Genomic DNA, 20,855 nt, shown 5'->3' on the forward strand with positions numbered 1-20,855 from the left:
CCGGCCGGGCAGCACAGCAACCAACCAACCAAACATGGTTTGTAATAGCGTTGCTATCATTGCAGCGTAACGAGAGGCAGTTGATTTCCGACTCTCTCATTATCACACTTCTTGCAGCTACAGCATTTAATTTGAGTTTCTTTGTAGCAGTGCTGTGCGTGCTGTAATAAATAATCTCCTAAAATGCACTAATATTTCCTGGACCTTTATCATTATTTATTTATGAAATTAATTTTTTTTTTGCAGCAAGTCATCCCAACTCTTATGTAAGGTACTTTTACAGAATTTCATACCATCTCTTTTTAGAAAACTAATTAAATTTTATAAAAGTCATGCGCACCACAAATATAAGGAAAAATGACATAAAAAAATGCCATAAAACTCATATATTTCTTTTCTTTTGCATGGAAAAGTGTTGAATGCTTTTGCATATATGCGTACCCAAAAATACTTGCCCAATGACTCAAACGAAAACTTATAAATTTTTTCAAAATAAACATTTTCCATTTCTTTTTTTTATATTTTTATTTGGTTTTGCTATTTCCGTTTTTACAGAAAATTGTCCACCTTGTCATGATATTTGTGCAAGTGAATTCAGCTATTTTATTAATTATCATTGCATATGACATGAACACAATTACTTAACATTTTGCTGTGTTAGATAGAAAATGCAATTTTCAGAAATATAGATTGGAAAATAAAATTACAAATAATAGAGTCTTTTTTGATATGAAACTATGCATGAAATGAGAATAAACATTATATCATCTCATGGTATAAAAAAGAAGGTAGTTCCGCTCAAAATTTTTTCGCGTATTTGAGGATTTTTGAAGTTTATTAATGTTTGTTGTTTAGCTTGAAGCGTTACTTTTAACCGTTAATTTTTAACGCAGAATTGTGGCTTTTGTGAATGGGAATTTCCTTCAGGATGAAAAGGCAATGGTCATCTGAGACAATGATAATATACTTTATCACGATCAATATCGATTGAAAATACAGTAAAACATGAAATTTTGTTGAAAAATAATGGATAATGACCCATACATTGGTTAATGACTAATATTTTTATGGCAGCTTGACCCCTAGAGAGCAAAAAAAAACAAAAAAAACAAAAATACACGAACAGCCTGTTGTTCTAGTATGGCCTTATTATCGTGCCTCTACAGTGGATATTTCTCAGGGAATGTTGAGAAAATGTGTACCCCCAAAGTTTGCAGGCAGTGGTAATTTGTTACGTTTGTGAGGCGCCACATCCATGTCAATGCTAAAAGGGCACAGAATGTCCATTAGCGGTGCTTGCCCCAAGGTGACCACTGGTAAAACGGGCAAAAGAACTGTCATAACTAGTGGCTAACCTGCAGAGCTAAATTGAAATGTTCTCCCTAAAAATGGTTTATGGAATTTCCTCCTGAATCGCTACGCTATAATTATACAATAAATAAAAAAATGTGGGCTTGTACCCAATTAATCACCATTCAATTTCATAAAAGTATCTTAAACTCTTTAGAAATTGTGGTGTCGGATTATAAGGACCCACTTCGGACAAGCATTTGACAAACGTGTATGTTTTGTCAAGATGTTCTGAGCAAACGTACGGACACTTAAAAGGGCTATATTTGTAGGATTCTTATTATTTTCATTTAACTTTGTGTTTAAGTTACTTTGAATTTTGTAATTTTGAAATGTTTTACCAATTTTTAATATTCAATATTGATTTTGTGATTATCAAAAATTTTCATTACAAAAAGAAATTGTGTTGAATATAAACTTAATAAAAGATAAATATCTATCAAAATAAAAATTACATTTTATAAAATAATATATATTAAATAGAAATTTATTAATTTAGTTGGATCTGTATATTCAGTACGAGAAAGTCGCGTATACGCCTAGTGGTTACACGGGAAGTCTAAACAATTGGATCTGTACATTCAGTACGAGAAAGTTGCGTATACGCCTAGTTGTTACACGGAAAGGCTAAACAACATATGTTCATATAACCACAATTGCCGATCCTCCCAGGAGTCGAACCTGGAATCTTCTGATATTATCTTAACAGCAGCTAATGGTTCAGCGATTTTTACATATGGAAATAAACTTATAAATGTTAATTTAGGTTTAAGGAGATAATTTCCTTTGTGTTTTTGATCGCTGATATAGTAAAACCAATTATAGGTGCAGATTTTTTATGCAAATATGGACTTCTTATTGATATTAAAAACAAACGTTTAATAGATCCATTAACAAATTTATCAGTAGAAAATAAATACACAAAATTGTTGAAAGAATTTCCTTCTCTTATAGAAGAGCCAAATTATTCAAAACCAGTTAAACATACCACAGTTCATAGATTAGTTACAGAAGGTAATCTCCCTTTCTCAAAACCCAGACGTTTAGACCCAATCAAATTTAAGGTAGCTAAAACTGAATTTGATTTTCTTGTAAAAACTGGAATTTGTAGACCATCAAATTCCTCTGTAGCATCACCACTTCATTTAGTACCAAAAAAAGAGAGTAATGATTGGCGTCCCTGTGGTGATTTTAGAAGACTTAATACTGCTACTGTTCCTGACCGCTATCCTTTACCACATATTCAAGATTTTAATATGAATCTAAGAAATAAAAAGATATTTTCAAAGTTGGATCTTGTTAGAGCGTATCACCAAATACCAATGGCAGAAGAAGATATTTACAAAACAGCGATTACTACTCCTTTTGGTATGTTTGAGTTCATTCGAACGCTTTTCGGCTTGAGGAACTCAGCACAAACTTTTCAAAGATTCATCAATGAAGTTGTAGGTGAGTTAGATTTTGTTTTCACGTACATTGATGATCTTTTAGTTGCAAGTGAGAGTGAAGAGCAACATTTTAAAGATCTACGTATACTTTTTGAACGTTTGTCTGAATATGGTTTGAATGTTAAACCAAATAAATATATTTTTGGTGTTACTAGAATTGATTTTCTAGGGCATAGTATTTCTGAGTTAGGAATACGTCCATCTGAAGATAGAATAAAAGCTATTCGAGATTTTGAACTACCAAAATCCATTAAACAAACACAAAAGTTTATTGGTATGGTTAATTATTACCATAGATATATTTCACAGTTAGCAGAATTTACTGTAGTTATATATGATTTAGTTAACAAATCAAGTAAAAAAAGAGACAAAATTGTAGTTTGGGATGATAAATCTATTAAAGCGTTTGAATGCATTAAAGATAAATTTGCATCTAAGATCTTGTTAAATCATTTTAGCAAAGATGCAAAATTGACTTTAACTGTGAGGCTGTCGGTGGTGTTCTACAACAAAATTTTAACAATAAATCTGAACCTCTCGCATTCTTTTCGAAGAAACTTCCTCCAGCTGAAATAAAATATAGTGCTTTTGATAGAGAGCTATTAGCAATTTATCTTAATATTAAGCATTTTCGATACCTATTAGAGGGAAGAGAATTCACTGTGTTTACTGACCACAAGCCTTTAATTTTCGCTCTAAATTCAAAAACTGATCGTAGTCCACGACAAACCAGACATCTTGAATTTATTGCACAATTTACAAGTGATATCCAGCATATTACTGGACAAGCAAATGTGGTAGCCGATACTTTATCTAGGGCATTTGAAATAGAAACAGTTCAAAATTCAGAACTTAATTTTAAAATTTTAGAAAAGGAACAACAACAAGATGATGAACTAAACAACCTTGTATCTCAACAATCATTTCAAAATTTAAAATTAGTTAAAATTCCTGTTTTAAATTTCAATATATGGTGTGAATCATCTAGAGATTATCCTAGACCGTTCGTTCCAAATAATTTACGAAAAACAGTATTTGATAAGTTACATGGAATAGTACATCCGGGTACTAAAGCCACTCGACGTCTAATTATAAAAAAATATTTTTGACCAAACATGAATAAAGAAATTAATACATGGTCCAAAGAATGTATTAGTTATCAAAAATCTAAAGTTTATCGACATGCGAAATCACCAGTTAGTAAAATCTCAATACCGAACAAAAGATTTGAACATATTTATTTAGATATTGTAGGACCTTTACCTATTTCAAAGGGACATCGCTATATTTTGACTATTATCGATAGGTTCACACGTTGGCCAGAAGCATACGGATTAAGAGAAATTTCTGCAGAAACAATTGCAAATAAATTTTTACGTGAACATATATCTCGGTTTGGTGTACTCTAGAAATAACTACTGATCAGGGTGCTCAATTTACTTCAAAATTGTTTACAGAATTAACAAAGTTATTAGGCAGTCATCAAATTACAACGTCAGCTTATCATCCTCAAGCGAATGGCATGGTAGAGCGATTTCATAGGCAATTGAAATCTTCTTTAATGGCTACAAATGGAACCAGAGATTGGTATGGAGAGCTACCTCTAATACTGTTGGGCTTGCGATCAACATTTAAAGAAGATATTTTGGCTACACTGGCTGAAATGGTTCTTGGACAAAATTTACGATTACTCGGTGAACTTATTGTTCCAACATCTGAAAATCCATCGTCAAATGAAATTTTGGGTAAATTACGTGAAAAATTTAGAAATGTTCATTCGAGTTTAAATCATCATAACTCTAATGTTGGTTTTTATGTTCCGAAAGATTTACAAACATGTAAATTTGTTTTTGTTCGTTTAATTAATAAGCGTTCTTTACAACAACCGTATGAAGGTCCATACAAGGTACTTGAAAAAAAACAAGAAGTATTTTAAAATAGAAATTGATAATGAAATCAAAACTATCCCGATTGACAGGTTAAAACCAGCGATTATTGAAACGTTATCTAACAACTCTAACACTCATCACAATAGCATTAGAACAAAAAAGAAAGTCACATTTAATTTATTTAATGTTAATTCTCTGGAAGGGGGAGTAATGTAGGATTATTATTATTTTCATTTAACTTTGTGTTTAAGTTACTTTGAATTTTATAATTTTGAAATGTTTTACCAATTTTTAATATTCAATATTGATTTTGTGATTATCAAAAATTTTCATTACAAAAGGGAATTGTGTTGAATATAAACTTAATAAAAGATAAATATCTATCAAAATAAAAATTACATTTTATAAAATAATATATATTAAATAGAAATTTATTAATTTAGTTGGATCTGTATATTCAGTACGAGAAAGACGCGTATACGCCTAGTGGTTACACGGGAAGTCTAAACAATTGGATCTGTACATTCAGTACGAGAAAGTTGCGTATACGCCTAGTTGTTACACGGAAAGGCTAAACAACATATGTTCATATAACCACAATATTCACTTGCTTTGTATACTTCGATCCATGTTTCTTCCTCCAAAGCAATTTTCGGGAACTCGGAAAACTTATTGAAGACTTTATTTTCTAGGCTGATATTTCGTATTTCGAACGCATGCTGCTCATTTTTTTCTTTTTTATTTAAAATAACTATGAAAGTAATTTAGTCGTATCCGTTAATATGAAATCCATCAAAATTAGAAACATTCGTGACACTTTTCAATCTGGTAGCTTGTTTGTGGTGAAATTGTCATTGTCCTCGCAAAAGTCAAGTGGTAACGTCACAATAAATAGAACCGACTCCATTTTTTGTATCATGTTTCACCTGCTATATAGGATTCTTTTTGTTTAATGGAAAATATTTAAATAATTGCCTTACATAGAAGTACATGCTGTGTGTATTATAGAAAATAATGATATATATAGAACCTCTCTTCGGAGGAAATCGTTCCTTGAATTTTTTTTATAATAAAATATTTGAATACCACTAAGATAATCAATACAAATAATATGCAAACAAATGAGATGGAGAAATGTCAACAAAAATTTGTGTTAACATATAAAATCATCGGACTGGTAAACATTTCAATTTATATTCGTGAACATAACCTGAAGCTGTCTCAAAACATTTTATGATTACCTTTCCAAGCACACAGAAGCACGTACATATAAACAAACATAGATATGTCAGCAACTTTTCAACTCAATGTTATAACATTTCATGACGTATACAAAAAAAGGAGAAATAAACCGAATACATACCAAGTAGCACGTTTCTTATAAGTACAAAAATTTGTTTCCTCGTATTCATGAAGAGAGAATATAATAAAATTATAAATAAATATATCAAGAATATGATTGCAAGGACATTAAATGCTTTTGAACTAAAAATTAAGTAATCAAAATATATTTAGGATATGCAAGTGTGAGTACTCGTAAAGTTGATGCATATAAATACCTAAGTGAGCCATAGTCTCCTATCACAAAGACAAGTTCAATTATTTCAAATATATTAAATATGAACTAGACAGCGTTTGGCTTTATGGCAGCAGACAAAAACACCTACAAACATTCGCATATACTATATGAATACATAGGCAAATGCATACGCAAATATCTTTACCTACGTACTAGATTTTTCGTAATTACAGTTGACTGTGCACCCAGGTGTATACACAACATTTTCACGCGCGCTTGACGCACAGCGGGCTTATATATTAAGTGTAAACATCTTTGCAAGCATTTATATATGGAGAAATTATCAAAAAGTTACCGATTTATTGATTAACAGTTATTGAAAAATTATCGATTTTTTATTGAAAATTTATCGATATGTTTCTCGATTTGTTGTAGAAGAGTTATCATTTTGTTATTGAAAAACAAGTAAGGAAGGCTAAGTTCGGGTGTAACCGAACATTACATACTCAGCTGAGAGCTTTGGAGACAAAATAAGGGAAAATCAGCATTTAGCAAAATGAATCTAGGGTAACCCTGGAATGCGTTTGTATGACATGTGTATCAAATGAAATGTGTTAATGATTATTTAAGACGTAGTGGGCCTTAGTTATATAGGACACCTTTTCGAGATATCGCAATAAGGGTGGAACAGGGGTGACTCTAGAATGTGTTTGTACAATATGGGTATCAAATTAAAATTATTAGTGAGGGTTTTAAAAGGGAGTAGCCATTAGTTGTATATGTGAAGGCGTTTTCGAGATATCGAACAAAATGTGGACCAGGGTGACACAGAACATCTTCTGTCGGGTACCGCTAATTTATTTATATGAGTCATACCACGAAGAGTATACCTGCCAAGATTCCAAGGGCTTTTGATTTCGCCATGCAGAACTCTTTCATTTTCTTCTACTTAATATGGTAGGTGTCACACCCATTTTACAAAGTTTTTTCTAAAATTATATTTTGCGTCAATAAACCAATCCAATTACCATGTTTCATCTCTTTTTTCATATTTGGTACAGAATTATGGTATTTTTTTAACTTTTCGTAATTTTCGATATCGGAAAAGTGGGCGTGGTCGTAGTCGGATTTCGGCCATATTTTATACCAAGATAAAGTGATTTCAGATAAGTATGTGAACTAAGTTTAGTTATGATATATCGCTTTTTGCGCAATTTATCGTGTTAACGGCCGAGCGGAAGGACAGACGGTCGACTGTGTATAAAAATTGGGCGTGGCTTCAACCGATTCCCAGAAAACAGTTATCGTAATAGAATCCCTACCAAATTTCACAAGGATTGGTAAATTTTTGTTCAACTTATGGCATTAAAAGTATTCTAGACGAATTAAATGAAAAAGGGCGGAGTTACGCCCATTTTGGAATTTTCTTTTATCTTTGTATTTTGTTGCACCATATCATTACTGGAATCAAATGATGACATAATTTACTTTTATACTGTAACGATATTAAATTTATTGTTAAAATTTGACTTAACAAAAAATCATCCGATTTCGCTAATTTTTATTTGGCACACATACAGTAATAGGGATAACGTGCCTACCAAATTTTATCATGTTATCTTCAACTACTGCCAAATGACAGCTTGCATAACTTTTAAATTACCTTCTTTTAAAGGTGGGTGGTGCCACGCCCATCGTCCAAAATTTTTTTATTTTCTATTATGTGTCATAAGGTCAATGCACCTACCAAGTTTTATCGCTTTATCCGTCTTTGGTAATGAATTATCGCACTTTTTCTGTTTTTCGAAATTTTAGATATCGAAAAAGTGGGCGTGGTAGTAGTCCGATTTCGTTCATTTTACATAGCGATCTGAGATGAGCGCCCAGGAACCTACATACCAAATTTCATCAAGATACCTCAATTTACTCAAGTTATCGTGTTTACAGACGGACGGTCAGACCTACGGACGGACGGACGGATATGGCTAAATGAATTTCTTTTTTCACCCAGATCATTTTGATATATAGAAGTCTATATCTATCTCGATTAGTTTATGCCGTTACGGATTACCGTTATGCGAACAAAGTTAATATATTCTGTGAGCTCTGCTCAGCTGAGTATAATTATCGATTTGTTATCAAAATATTATTTATATGGTATCGAAAAGTTATCAAAAAGTACTTATTATTATTTTTTTTATCGATTTGCTATCGGAAAGTTGTTGCTGTAAAAATTTATCGAATTCTTATCAATAAGTGATCGATTTGATATCAAAAACTTGTGGATCGGTTAGCTGGTTGGTTGCTGTGCCGCGCGTGGTTCCCCCCATAAATTCAGAAAGCAAAAATTCAGAAAAACATTTTATCAGAAAACTTGAGTCAGAACTCTTTCTTCAGAAAGTCAAAATTCAGAAGTCACAACTCAGAAAAAAAATTCAGAACTAAAAATTCAGAAGTCAAACTTTAGAAGTCAAATGTCAGAAGTCAAAATTAAGAAGTAAAAATTCAGAAGTCAAGATTGTGATGATTCGTATGAATAAAATGATCGTACAACCAGTACGGATGACCTCTGACGAGGACTTGTACGTGGAGAAGCGTGCATGTAGCGTCTGGTCTAAGCTCGCCGGATTCGAGTGGTTCTTGTTTGCCACTAATGTACAAGCTTTACCAATTTCACAAAGAAATGCATGCACATATGTATTAACTTGAAGTAGAAAATCCAAAAAAAAACAACTTTAACCCCAAAATAAAACTCCACATTATTAACGGACAGACGGACATAAAATAAATTTCGGAAATGCACCACCCTAACAGCAGAACCAATAAAAACGCTTCTCTTCTCTCCTCCTACCCAACAATTTAGAGGTAAATTGCAACAAGCAGAAACAAAAATCCCAAAACCCAACCATAACCATAACGCCCGACAGCTTACCTTACCTCACATTCCTTTTTTAAAAGGATCAAGGATTCAAGGATCGAGAAACCCCCTTCGCCATCTAATCTGCGGGGCGCAGATATTTAAAGGGGGAGGAGTTGCACGCTGCGCACCCAACACGCCGCTGTATCAGCATAATTTCAGTCATATCATTTTGCAACCCAAAACCCCAAATCAAGGCCAATGATATTTCACCATATATACCTGTGGGAAACCAAGTTCATTATTAGTACCACGTACTAATGGTTACGCAATAAGAATCATACCAACAGGGCCAGACAGTAGCGTCAGCAAATTATGTTTCACACGATTGTGAAATACTTGCACATGCCCTCAGTGCATGTCAACCGTGAGAAGCTAGGGCTTAAGCCAGCGTACCAAATACTGCGCACCCCAAGGCAGCAGAGCAACAACTCTATAAAAGGAAGCAGCGCGCATCAAAGTGGTAGTTGCATCGTGGACTACTAACCCGCTTATTCTATTTCAATAAATTACTGTATATCTAACTTTTCTGTATTTCATTGCAGGGCAAGTTGGCCCTTTAATTTTATTTATTGTTCAAGGACCTTCAGTCCTTTACTGGTGCCCGAGCAGGGACCAGTAGTGAAGTGTATTGGAGTGAAGGATATTCAAGTGAAAAAATTAGCTAAATTAAAGCTATGTTTAAAAAAGGAATTAAAAGCCAATAAACGAAAGAAAAATATTAGCTAAATAAAGGCTATAAATTAAATGCTAATCCTGGTTACGTGAGTAATACTTCTTGTTGTTTCCATATTTCTTCTCTTTCGTCTTCCAGGATCGATTAACTACAGGTTACAGTTACAAATTTGATAGGTGCCGTGAATGCATTTATGGACAAAACAAATGATCTGGAGAGGCGTGTATCGTGCTTGGACACACTCTAAAGCAGAATCGCTTCGATGGAAGCTGCTACCCCGGTGCGAGAAGCGGTAGAAGCTCCAGTTCAACCCCGAGCTCCAGCAACTGAGGCGGAATTAAAGGATATCTCGAGGCTTCCGGACTCCGTAAAAGAGTTAAAAATGTTTAATGGTAATCCGACGATGTTTGTGTCATGGGTGCACGCTGTCAAAAGCATTGTTAAGGACTTGGAGTCAATGAAGAATAAGCCCATCTATCGGGCAATTTTACAACACGTTCGCCAAAAGATACGAGGGCCCGCCGATACAGCCCTCGTTTCCTATAGTATTTTTGACACTGACTGGGCCGCCATGAAAGAATGTCTATAACTCCATTATGTGAACAAACGTGACATCTGCACCTTGGAGTACCAACTCCACCAACTCTCTCAAAATGACTCACGGCTTGATGACTTCTTCAGAGCCGTGAATCACCAATTTGCTTTAATAATTAATAAACTTAAAACTGAGAAATATTCTCCGGAGACAGTTCGGGTATTTATAGATACGTACATGAACCGCGCTCTGGATGTACTCATCCGCGGATTGAATGGGGATATCTCAAAGATGCTCCTGGTTCAGCGTCCAAAGACTCTACCCGAGGCATATTCAAGGTGCCTCGAATTACAAAATACAAACTTAAGAAACAACATGGTGCCTACTACACGATTCAATAATCGCATCATCGCACCAATGAACACCATTCCAGAACGCATGCATGGCCTAGAGGGCAACAAGGCACCTCTGCTACCATCTAGGATGACATATCGTCCCCAGGAGCGTCAATATCCCTTTGAAAAACGAGGTGGATACACCTTACCAAAACGAGATCCTTCAACAACCTCTCAGCCACCCATCGAGAAAATGGACGTAGACCAATCTACCCATTCCCGTAAGGTAAATTATATGAATAAACCGAATCCTTTTAAACGAGGTGCAAAGTCAGACAATCTTCCGCGGAAACAGCAAAAGGCTGCTCAACATAGAAACAGAAAGCACCAACGACGAAGTGAATAACTACCTACAGAAGGCACAAGATGCACAGGAGGAGAATTTTTTATCCGACGGCCATCCAGCGTACCTTACATAGAGTACGTACTCCCTGACGGCCGCATCCTAGATGTTCTCATCGACACCGGTGCCAATAAAAATTGTATCAGCCGAACGGTCGTAAAGCAAGGTAATCCGGTCGAAAACCCTTTCTCCGTAAAATCAGCTGGCGGAAATATTCCCATAAAAGAAAAAAATAATTTAAAACTATTTAAAGACATAAGTAATGACTCTGAGACAACATTCTTTGTGCTCCTAGGGTTGACGTCATTTGACAGGATCATAGGAGACGACACACTTAAAATATAGGCGCTATAGTTGATAGGAAATCGAACATCCTGAAAGTAAACAAATACAAAATTCCACTGAAAGCTCGCACATCTACTCAATTGAATTATACGTTGTACAAAGATCTCCCTCCTGAGACAGAAGGAAAATTGTGTAACCTTATTGATAAATTTAGCGAACTTTTATTACCCCTTTACGGGACGGAATTAGTAGGCACTTGCGAACGAGCTGAAATTAAGACAACAGCCCCTGAACCCATTTATAGCAAAAGCTATCCCTATCCTTCTTGTATGAGGGAAGAGGTCGACCGACAAGTGTACGAGCTGTTAGAAGAGGGAGTTATCCAACCATCCAAGAGCCCATATAACTTTCCTATTTGGGTGGTTCCTAAGAAACCTAAGCCCAATGCGGAGAAACAGTACCGAATGGTGATAGATAGAAAACTAGTGAAAATTTTGTCAAAATTTCAAACTTTTTTAGAGTTTGCTGGGTTTTTGTATTTTGTAGCCCAACCAACTTTGTCTAAAAAAGGACAAGTGCTCTCAAAATTCGGATTGATTTTTTAAAATGTTTTTAAAATTAATTTTTTTTTTAACTTCTTTTCTCAACTTTGATAAAAACAAATAAAAATTTGTTCAAAATAATGATTTTTGAAGTTAAATAATTTTGTGTGGTTTTCCCAGAAGAAAAGTCAGAAACTTGTGATAAAAATTTCTAATTCAAAACTAGACCTAAAGAACCAAATAAATATAATTCTATTGAAACTGGATTTCCTATAGTTCAAAAATCATTTTATGTTATTTCGTGTCTCGTATTTGAACAGGTATTTGATAAATTGTAAGCCCACAAAAAAAATGTTTACTAGCTTTTAAGAGCCTCAGCTATGAGTCTGCCTTCTTTACCTGAACCTGAAAACCTTTCCCACTGCTTCGCAACTAGCGGAGTAGGGGATAAAATCGTACCAAAAGCAGTATATTGAATTTGAGTGGGGTTCGGATACAATCAAATAGTATCAGCAAGAGAACTACATCATAGATCATAACTTCAAATTTTTACACTAGCGCGAAGCTATCGAAAACCTAATGCAACAAGGAGGACCGCCAAGGACAACGCCTTGTAAAAATCGCAAGTCGAAAGCATTTTAAAGAGACAGTGGACGAAATACTACTGAATGAACTAGAAGCGCACCAGTAGAGAGTATCCAAGAAAGCAGATTTTATGTTTATATCAATAATATACGTGACTCAAATTTCGCGAAAATATTATGTTGCAACAACAAAAAGTGTCAATTTAAATGCGATGAATGTACTTTAGATGAAGTATGAGGAATGCATACATATGTATCGGCACACAAATACTAGGGTGGGCCATTTTCCGTCGAATTCCATAAACACATACATTTGTGAAGCATAAACATGATGGGAGTAAAATCGTAAGTTTAAGTGTAGGCGTGCTAAGTAAAAGCGATAAAGCAAAGGGGAGAGAAAAGAAAAAAATAAGACAGGTCAGAAATCAAAATCGACGGAGTGTTAACGATTTGTCATCGTAGTATTATAAAATTTTCATCGATAAAAACCGTAACTGATGAAATATGGGATTGCTCTCGAAGGGTTATGGGCTTTCGGCGAGTTGTTTTAGAAGCATTAAAAGCGTTTTTTTCACGGTTACTAGTTTAGTGGACACCGTGGTGTGATGGTAGCGTGCTCCGCCTACCACACCGTATGCCCTGGGCTCGCACCCCGGGCAAAGCAACATCAAAATTTTAGAAATAAGGTTTTTAAATTAGAAGAAAACGTTTCTAAGCGGGGTCGCCCCTCGGCAGTGTTTTGCAAGCGCTTCGGGTGTATTTCTGCCATGAACACCTCTCAGTGAAAACTCATCTGCCTTGCAGATGCCGTTCGGAGTCGGCATAAAACATGTAGGTCCCGTCCGGCCAATTTGTAGGGAAAATTAAGATGAGCACTACGCAAATTGGAAGAGAAGCTCGGCCTTAGATCTCTTCGGAGTTTACCGCGCCTTACATTTATTTATTTTTTTTTTATTAGTTTGTTTAATGAAATGCTATCGATTTGTTATCGAGCAGTTAGCGCTTTAGTTTTGAAAATTATCATATATGTAATACTTCTATATCGCTACTACTGAACTGTGCAGTCTGGCAAACATTACAGTACAGATATAAAACGAGAGAAGGAGACAAAATCTCAAGGCTGTCGTTACATTTTTGTAAAAAAGGAGATTAAATATATATATATATATTTCAATAGAAGGCTTCTTTCACCGATATACTCAATTGCAAAAATTATTTTTCTAAGAATGAATTCAGACGGGCATTGACGGATGAGTCATATTGCAACTTAAAGGCGCACGCGCAGGAATTCGAGGATTATATCTCTTCATTACGAGATGCTAATGGCACCCTTCTGGTTCAATCTGGCCGGAAAACAGGATTTGTTGGTATGATCGTTGCTTTAAGAAATATTTTTCCACTATTTGAGAAGCTATAACATTTTGGCATGACATACCTTTTAACTTATAAGCTTTCACAAGACTTCCTGGAAACCTATTTTGGAGCAGTTAGGGCAAGACGGGGTTTCAACAACAATCCCAACGCAGTTCCATTTAAAAGTGCATATAGACGACTCCTAGTAAGGCACGAGTTAAGTGCGATTGAAAGTGGGAATTGTACCTTCGACGGCGTATCCATTCTAGAGGCGTCATCAGCGTCTACTAGTATCCTTAAAAAAAATAGCGAGGTAATAGATTTCGAGTTAGCAAATGTTTATATTAATACGATGTGGGGACTGTCTGTATATGTGGACGTGTTGTTCGTTATATTGCTGGCTATGTTGCTTGGAAGGTACAAAAGAAAATAAAATGTTCCACATGTCAAGGAAAATTGATAGGTGAAGAAATGCCTTTACTTTCAGCGCACAAAAATAAAGGTCCGTTTGTCGCACCATCTGTGGATATACGTAATATTTGTATAGTGTCAGAGAAAGCTTTAAGACAAATTCTCAAGGCATGCCCTATTGGAAAGGCAAAATTAAGTTTTATAAATAAAATTTTTCAAAACACAAGTGATGCATTCTCCAATAGTATCATGGACGATCAGATAGCTATCGAAAATTTATTTAGCAATGCTTACTTACTTACTTAATTGGCGCTTAACCGTCTAAACGGTTATGGCCGTCCAACAAGGCGCGCCAGTCGCTCCTTCGCTCCGCCAACCGGCGCCAATTGGTCACACCAAGGGAGTTTAAATCGTTTTCCACCTGGTTCTTCCAACGGAGTGGGGGCCGCCCTCTACCTCTGCTTCCATAGGCGGGTTCCGATAGAAACACTTTCTTGGCCGGAGCATCATCTTTCAGCAATGACATCTTTAATAATCATCGGACGCAGCTGTGTAAGGAAGTATTTAGTTTTTATTTGGATATTCCTTTGTTTTTAGAAACGAAAAAAAGCAAGGACGAAAAAGTGTATGTTAGAAAAAAATTTACAAAATTGATATTATTTCAACACCAATAGCAGCCAGCCCAGTATTCATATTTTGTTTACTTTATCAAAAATTTACTTCATTAAAAAACTCAAAATAAGTAAAATTTTGAAAACGTTTATATATCGTTTGTTCAAGCTAATTCACTCTAAATTATTTTTAAAAACGTTTAAAAAAATACTTGTTGGGTTGTATGTATAAGTATATTTTTATACATGTATATTTGAATTTTTTTCATTTCAAAAATATGATTTCTTTGCCCTGTTTTATTTTGTTTACTATTTATGTAAATAATGTACTTTGTATGGCTGCAGCCCATGTTTAAATAATAAATACATGAAGCCTTGTATTGTATTTGTTGGCCTTTTCATTGTTTAATCGACTAAACTGAGATTTTGTAACAATTAGCATGCAGAAGTTGAGTAAAGGGGATAGTGACCCGTTGTCTCCCCTTTAATACTTTTTTTACACACGCTACTACAATTCACTAACACTAACAAAGCCCGCGCATGCGCAGAACATACATTTGCACAGTTTCAGCAAGTAATGATTGACAGAAAAGATAGGAAGGTATTGATATAGAAGTATTATACATATGAAAATTATTTATTTTTTAACGCTGAGTTATCAAATTTTTATCGAAAAGCTATCGATGTGCTATAGAAAAGTAACGTATGTTCATCTTAGAAATATCGTTTTTTAACCCTCCCATAGATTGTGGCTTGAAAAACTTTACTGCTAACCACCCGATAATGAAAAGCTTTAATAACTTTTTAAGTTTAGAGGCGGTCTTTATAATAATTCGGAAATCGATATTTTATTCTTTTTATTATAAGCTTTTATTTACTTTCACTTGGCTGTTGTCTGTAATCAAATTTTTGCAAGTTAAACTTGATACACTTCCCGGTGTGCGATTGAGCTGAAATTTTGCACACATGTATAACTCCGACGACAATGCAATATTACTTTGCGAGAATTCAACAAATTAATCGATAACATAGTTATCGGTAAAGATTTGTATTCACAAGGGAATAAAAACCTAAGTCCTCAACAACGCAGGTAACTTCGCTTTGTTTTTGTATGCAACAAACGTAGAAGTTACGTTGTTATCGCTAAATGTTGCATACTTTTTGTTGCATACTTTTCTGCGCACTTGATTTTGTTTTACAGATGTTTGGCCATGGAATAGAGCAGAGATCTGCAATGAGTAGTTGTAAACTGAACGCGACATAGGCAAAGTCACAATAAAATATGATTTTAAGTTAGTTAACACTCGAATAGAAGAGCTTGACTGTTCAAAGTTGACTTCGAAGAAACCCTGTAATGTTGATGCATTAAAAGAAATGGATAGGATGTAAAACGTTACAAATAACTAAGTAAAGTTTACGTAACTAATTTAAACAATATTTTACCCCACCAAAAATTAAAAAAAATCATATTTAAATTAAATTGAAGAAAAAAGCTTTTCTAAGAACAAGCGCCTATTACCTGTTAATAAAACGAACTAAAAAGTAAAAAACAAAATTAAAAAAAATTAATTAAAAATTACTTTGCACCTAAATTATTAAATCTTACGGTTTATAACACAGTTCTTATAGTTCTAATAAAAGCGTGTTACATTGTTATAGCAAGAAAAGGGGGTCCTAAATATTCTTAATTATACCATCAAAATTTAACATGTTTTTTATTAGAACAATTAGAAATGTGATATAAACTGTAAGATTTAATAATTTAAGTGTAAAGTTTTAATATTAAAAATATATAATTATGTACAATATAAATTTTTTTGTCGCAGACGAAAAAGCCTAATTATCGTTAAAGGTTACAATGAACTTATAAAGTGTTATATTTCTTTACAGTCAATTTATTTTTCACTTTTTAGTTAATTTTATTAACCAATAATAAAAGCTTATTTTAAAAAAAGGTATTTTTTTTTTCTTTAATTTTATTCTATCTTTTTTTTTTTTTTTGTACCAAAGTTGATTATGTGACATTTTAGCGTTGTCGTCTGGCTAGACGAACAAATTTTAAGCCTATAAGACCTCATAGTTCGTATTCATTTCAAAATTTATCAATAAAAATACAAATTTATTTCTGGGTAATCACAAAGTGCGACGAGTTTTCTTGAAAATTTAAATATTTGTGGATAAATTTCAAGTTTAAATTTGTCTGACCATACGACAACGCTAAGGATTGTTGAATTTATTCACCGGTAATCGGAGGGTTAAAGAAAAGTTAACGATTTGTTATCAGAGTGTAACAGATTTTCTATCGACGAGTTATAGGTTTGTAAACGAAGTTTGCAGTTTGTTGTTGAGGTGGTATTAGTTTGCCAACAAAAAATATTCTCAATATATCATTCTCATATATCATCCAAACGACCAATATATAACGCAGAAAGCCTGTACTATTCCCTAAATTTCATTGGCTGTTTCGCACATTTCAATGTAAAATACAAATTTCGTATGGTAAGATACAATTAACCAAAGAATATAGAAAACAATACCACAAAGTATTGGATGTGTGTTATTGAAGGTTAAATGTGGTCATATCGGGCAAATACCTTCATGTTGCTTTGTTACCGGAACGTGCCGGAACTGTATCCGGCAAACAACCAACAACATCGATAACACTACCCAAAACCTTCGGGGAGTGTCATTATCGTTAATACAACAACAGAATGCCCGTCGTGAGCTTTAAGACTTATCTCTTTGGAAATATGAGCAATTTTGTCGTAGGATCTTGGAAATATTGTAGCTTCGAATTTTTGTCAACGCCTTTCCTGCTTGATGAATCATCTGCAACTCTTGTATCCATTTAATTTCACTCAAATGGTTGGGACGTTCTTTCTCCAGATATTGTAGCCTCGCATATACTCAATTCCAACGTGATCATCCTGCAGCTTACCATGGAGCCGATCCAATTTGTCAATGATGTACTTCATCTAGTAAAGGTTGTCGATAGTTGTTCATTTTGAGACGTTGTTTAAAGCCTCTGCAATGTGAGAAAAACACCTAAGTCATATTTATGTTTTCCAGTGCTTTCTCTATATGCGACCCGGTCTATGAAAAGGTGGCTTATGACTCAAAAAAGAAATTGCGCGAAATAGCTGTTAAAGATAAATAATGCATTTCTTCAGGACTTTGTGCTCTTCTGTTTTGTGAATCATAAGCCAACTTTTCATAGACCGGGTCACATATATTAATGATCACCGTATGCAATGCGGTAGGAACTGACTTTCTTTTGCCGTAATCATGTTGCGCTGAAAAGAATAATGCTTTATTCCAATTAAATTTTTTATAACATCTAATAATCTCTCTTGGTCTTAATTTGGTGTGTGAAACAAGTTTTAAGATAAATAAACTTAAATTGTTTGACCCACCCTAGTATACACCCATACATATAGTTGCTTTGCTCATAAAAGAAGGTACTCGTTTTGTGTTTTTTCAACAAAATAAACAATTTGTATTTAAAGCTTCACGTCGCTTCGACCCATAGTACGTGCAAATAATTTTTCGTACATGTTGAAATGTTTTATTTTGTTTTTGCAGTGCGTGCGTGCCGATTGTAGCGATTTTGTTTTACATATTTAAAATTGCTACAATTTTCTCAGAATCAGAACACACAATGTGGACATTTAGTTTTTATACAAACAAATAACATGCACTTTGCGTCGATGTGACGAATACTAAAGAGGAAAAAATTTTTTTCATCTTATATGCCAAGGATATTATCCCGTCATTTTGGGTAGGAAGAAGAGACACAAGTTTGACGCAGTAATATTCAAGTAAAAATCTAATAATTCTTTTAAAAGCAAATCAATTTCCTCTTAAGGACTTAAAAGATACATAAATATATGCAAATTTCTTAATAATAAGCCTTAGGCCAAATATTTGCCTTGATGTTTTATTAGAATTAAGTAAAGCAAATACATTTTGCAGTTTTTTAAGCTCAAAAATCAGTCTTCGATCTACAGTAGCGTACACGAAATGTGCTGTAGCTTTTTAATAAAATTTCGCAAGTAAAACTTTAAGTTTTTTATTTTGAATAACTCAAAAAAGAAAGTCTATCAATTCTTTTACTGAAGCCACGCAAATTAAAACCAAAGAAATTTACTTTTTGCATCATGGCTAAGAAACACTTCGTACCTTGTTTTACCGTAATTTGTTTGATGACGAAGCGCTTGAACAATTTGGCTTTTCTTTGCGGTAGCAGCTTTCTCTGTGGCAGGTCCCAAGCCCGGCCCACAACCTCGGTAGATCGCAAATTATACGTCTGGTAGGCAAACACCGGTGTAGTTCATGAAAATGACATCCAAACCAAGAAGAATTAAACAAGGTATGCTACAGGGTGGTGTCCTATCCCCACTTCTGTTTCACTTCTAAATATCAAAGCTACCTTCACCACCAGAAGGAGTCACTATCGTTTCCTACGCTGATGACTGCACAATAATGGCCACAGGCCCAGGCCCACAGATCTATGAGCTTTGTAACAAAATAAACAGCTATCTCCCTTATCTCTCCAATTTCTTCACCTCGTGAAACCTGATATTGTCACCGATCAAATCATCGGCGACCTTATTTACAACATGGACGTCCCAAATGTCGACCATTTTGAACATCCACGTCAATGGCTCCACGCTATCGACTGTCTTACGCCCCAAAATCTTGGATGTGACGTTCGGTCAGGATCTACATTTTGGTGAGCATGCAACCGCAGTTGTACTCAAAATCCAGAGCAATAATAAATCCTCAAATCACTTGGGATAAAGACAAAGAAACGCTCATTACTATTACTATACAAAGCAATTGGCCGGCCGATTGCATGCCACGCGTCCGCGATACGGTCACCAAGCCTAAAGTTTACTCACTGGAAGAAAATACAGGCTTGCCAAAATACCGCCCTCAGAACCGCTACGGGCTGTCTTCTTATGTCCCCAGAACATCACCTACACAATGAGGTGAGAACATTCCGAATTAGGGAGAGCAATGAAATGCTAACCAAAGAGTTTCTTTTTTCTTAGGGGGTCATTTCCGTAAGTATTATGAGGATATACGGCACCTGAGAATACAGCCGTATGAAGTAAAAAAGCACAAGCAGGTCCTCAGTGAACTGCACAAACAGGCGCCGGACTTCTGTGCCAGGAATTGCCCTGCGAATTTTGTACTTAAAGAAAAATACACAGAATTAACAGAAGAGGAACGCACTCTACCCAGGGAAACCCGCGTCACTCTAGCTCAACTTCGATCTGGGTATTGTAACAGATTAAACTCGTACCTATATAGAATCAACCCAATATGTCCCCACATGACACCAACCATCACTTCAATTGTTATGTGGAACCAAATCCTCTAACACCCCTCTCATTATGGTCAACCCCTTTTGAAGCAGCAAGTTTCCTTGGAGCCATGTTAGAGGACATTGATGATAATTTATGATTGGTCGCACCTATTGGATGGGGCGAAGCACTGCTACAACAACAACCTCCTCCGATGGTAACTCATTATTAACAGATGCTGCAAATTGTACCAGCCTTTGAGCCAAGACAGATCCCATGAAAAATATTATTTAGACCCAGTCCACTGGCTTTTTACACTTCTGCGACTTAAATCGATGTTTTTACCATATAATAAAGAGAAATAAAAATTTTACGTATATGCACCAGTCCCCCGTCTCTTCGGGTGACACGTATATTTTTGCATGTAATTGGTTCGTTTCTAACACAACAACGTGCTTATTTTGAAATGCCTCAACGACTAATTGAATTCAATAATGTCCTACCTTACAGCGCATACCCAAGCCAATATCAATTAGCCCTATAAAGGGGAATGTGACTGTATGATTTGAAATTATAGCGCAGAACAGCAGTAGCATCTCAAGATAAAAAATCGTTTATCATACTGCGACCAATGTTTAAATTACAAATAGATTTCATACTTTACTCTACTCTTATTTGTTTGCTGCCT

General features: G+C 34.8%; 1 protein-coding gene across 5 annotated transcripts in view; it reads left to right on the top strand.

Moving 5' to 3' along the window:
- The window catches only part of dpr1 (defective proboscis extension response 1), a 550,132-nt gene that overhangs the window by 259,155 nt on the left and 270,122 nt on the right, over nucleotides 1–20,855 (top strand). The window lies entirely within an intron of this gene.

Source organism: Eurosta solidaginis, chromosome 3 (genome assembly GCF_040869045.1).
Source record: "Eurosta solidaginis isolate ZX-2024a chromosome 3, ASM4086904v1, whole genome shotgun sequence".
NCBI classification, from domain to species: Eukaryota; Metazoa; Arthropoda; class Insecta; order Diptera; family Tephritidae; genus Eurosta; species Eurosta solidaginis.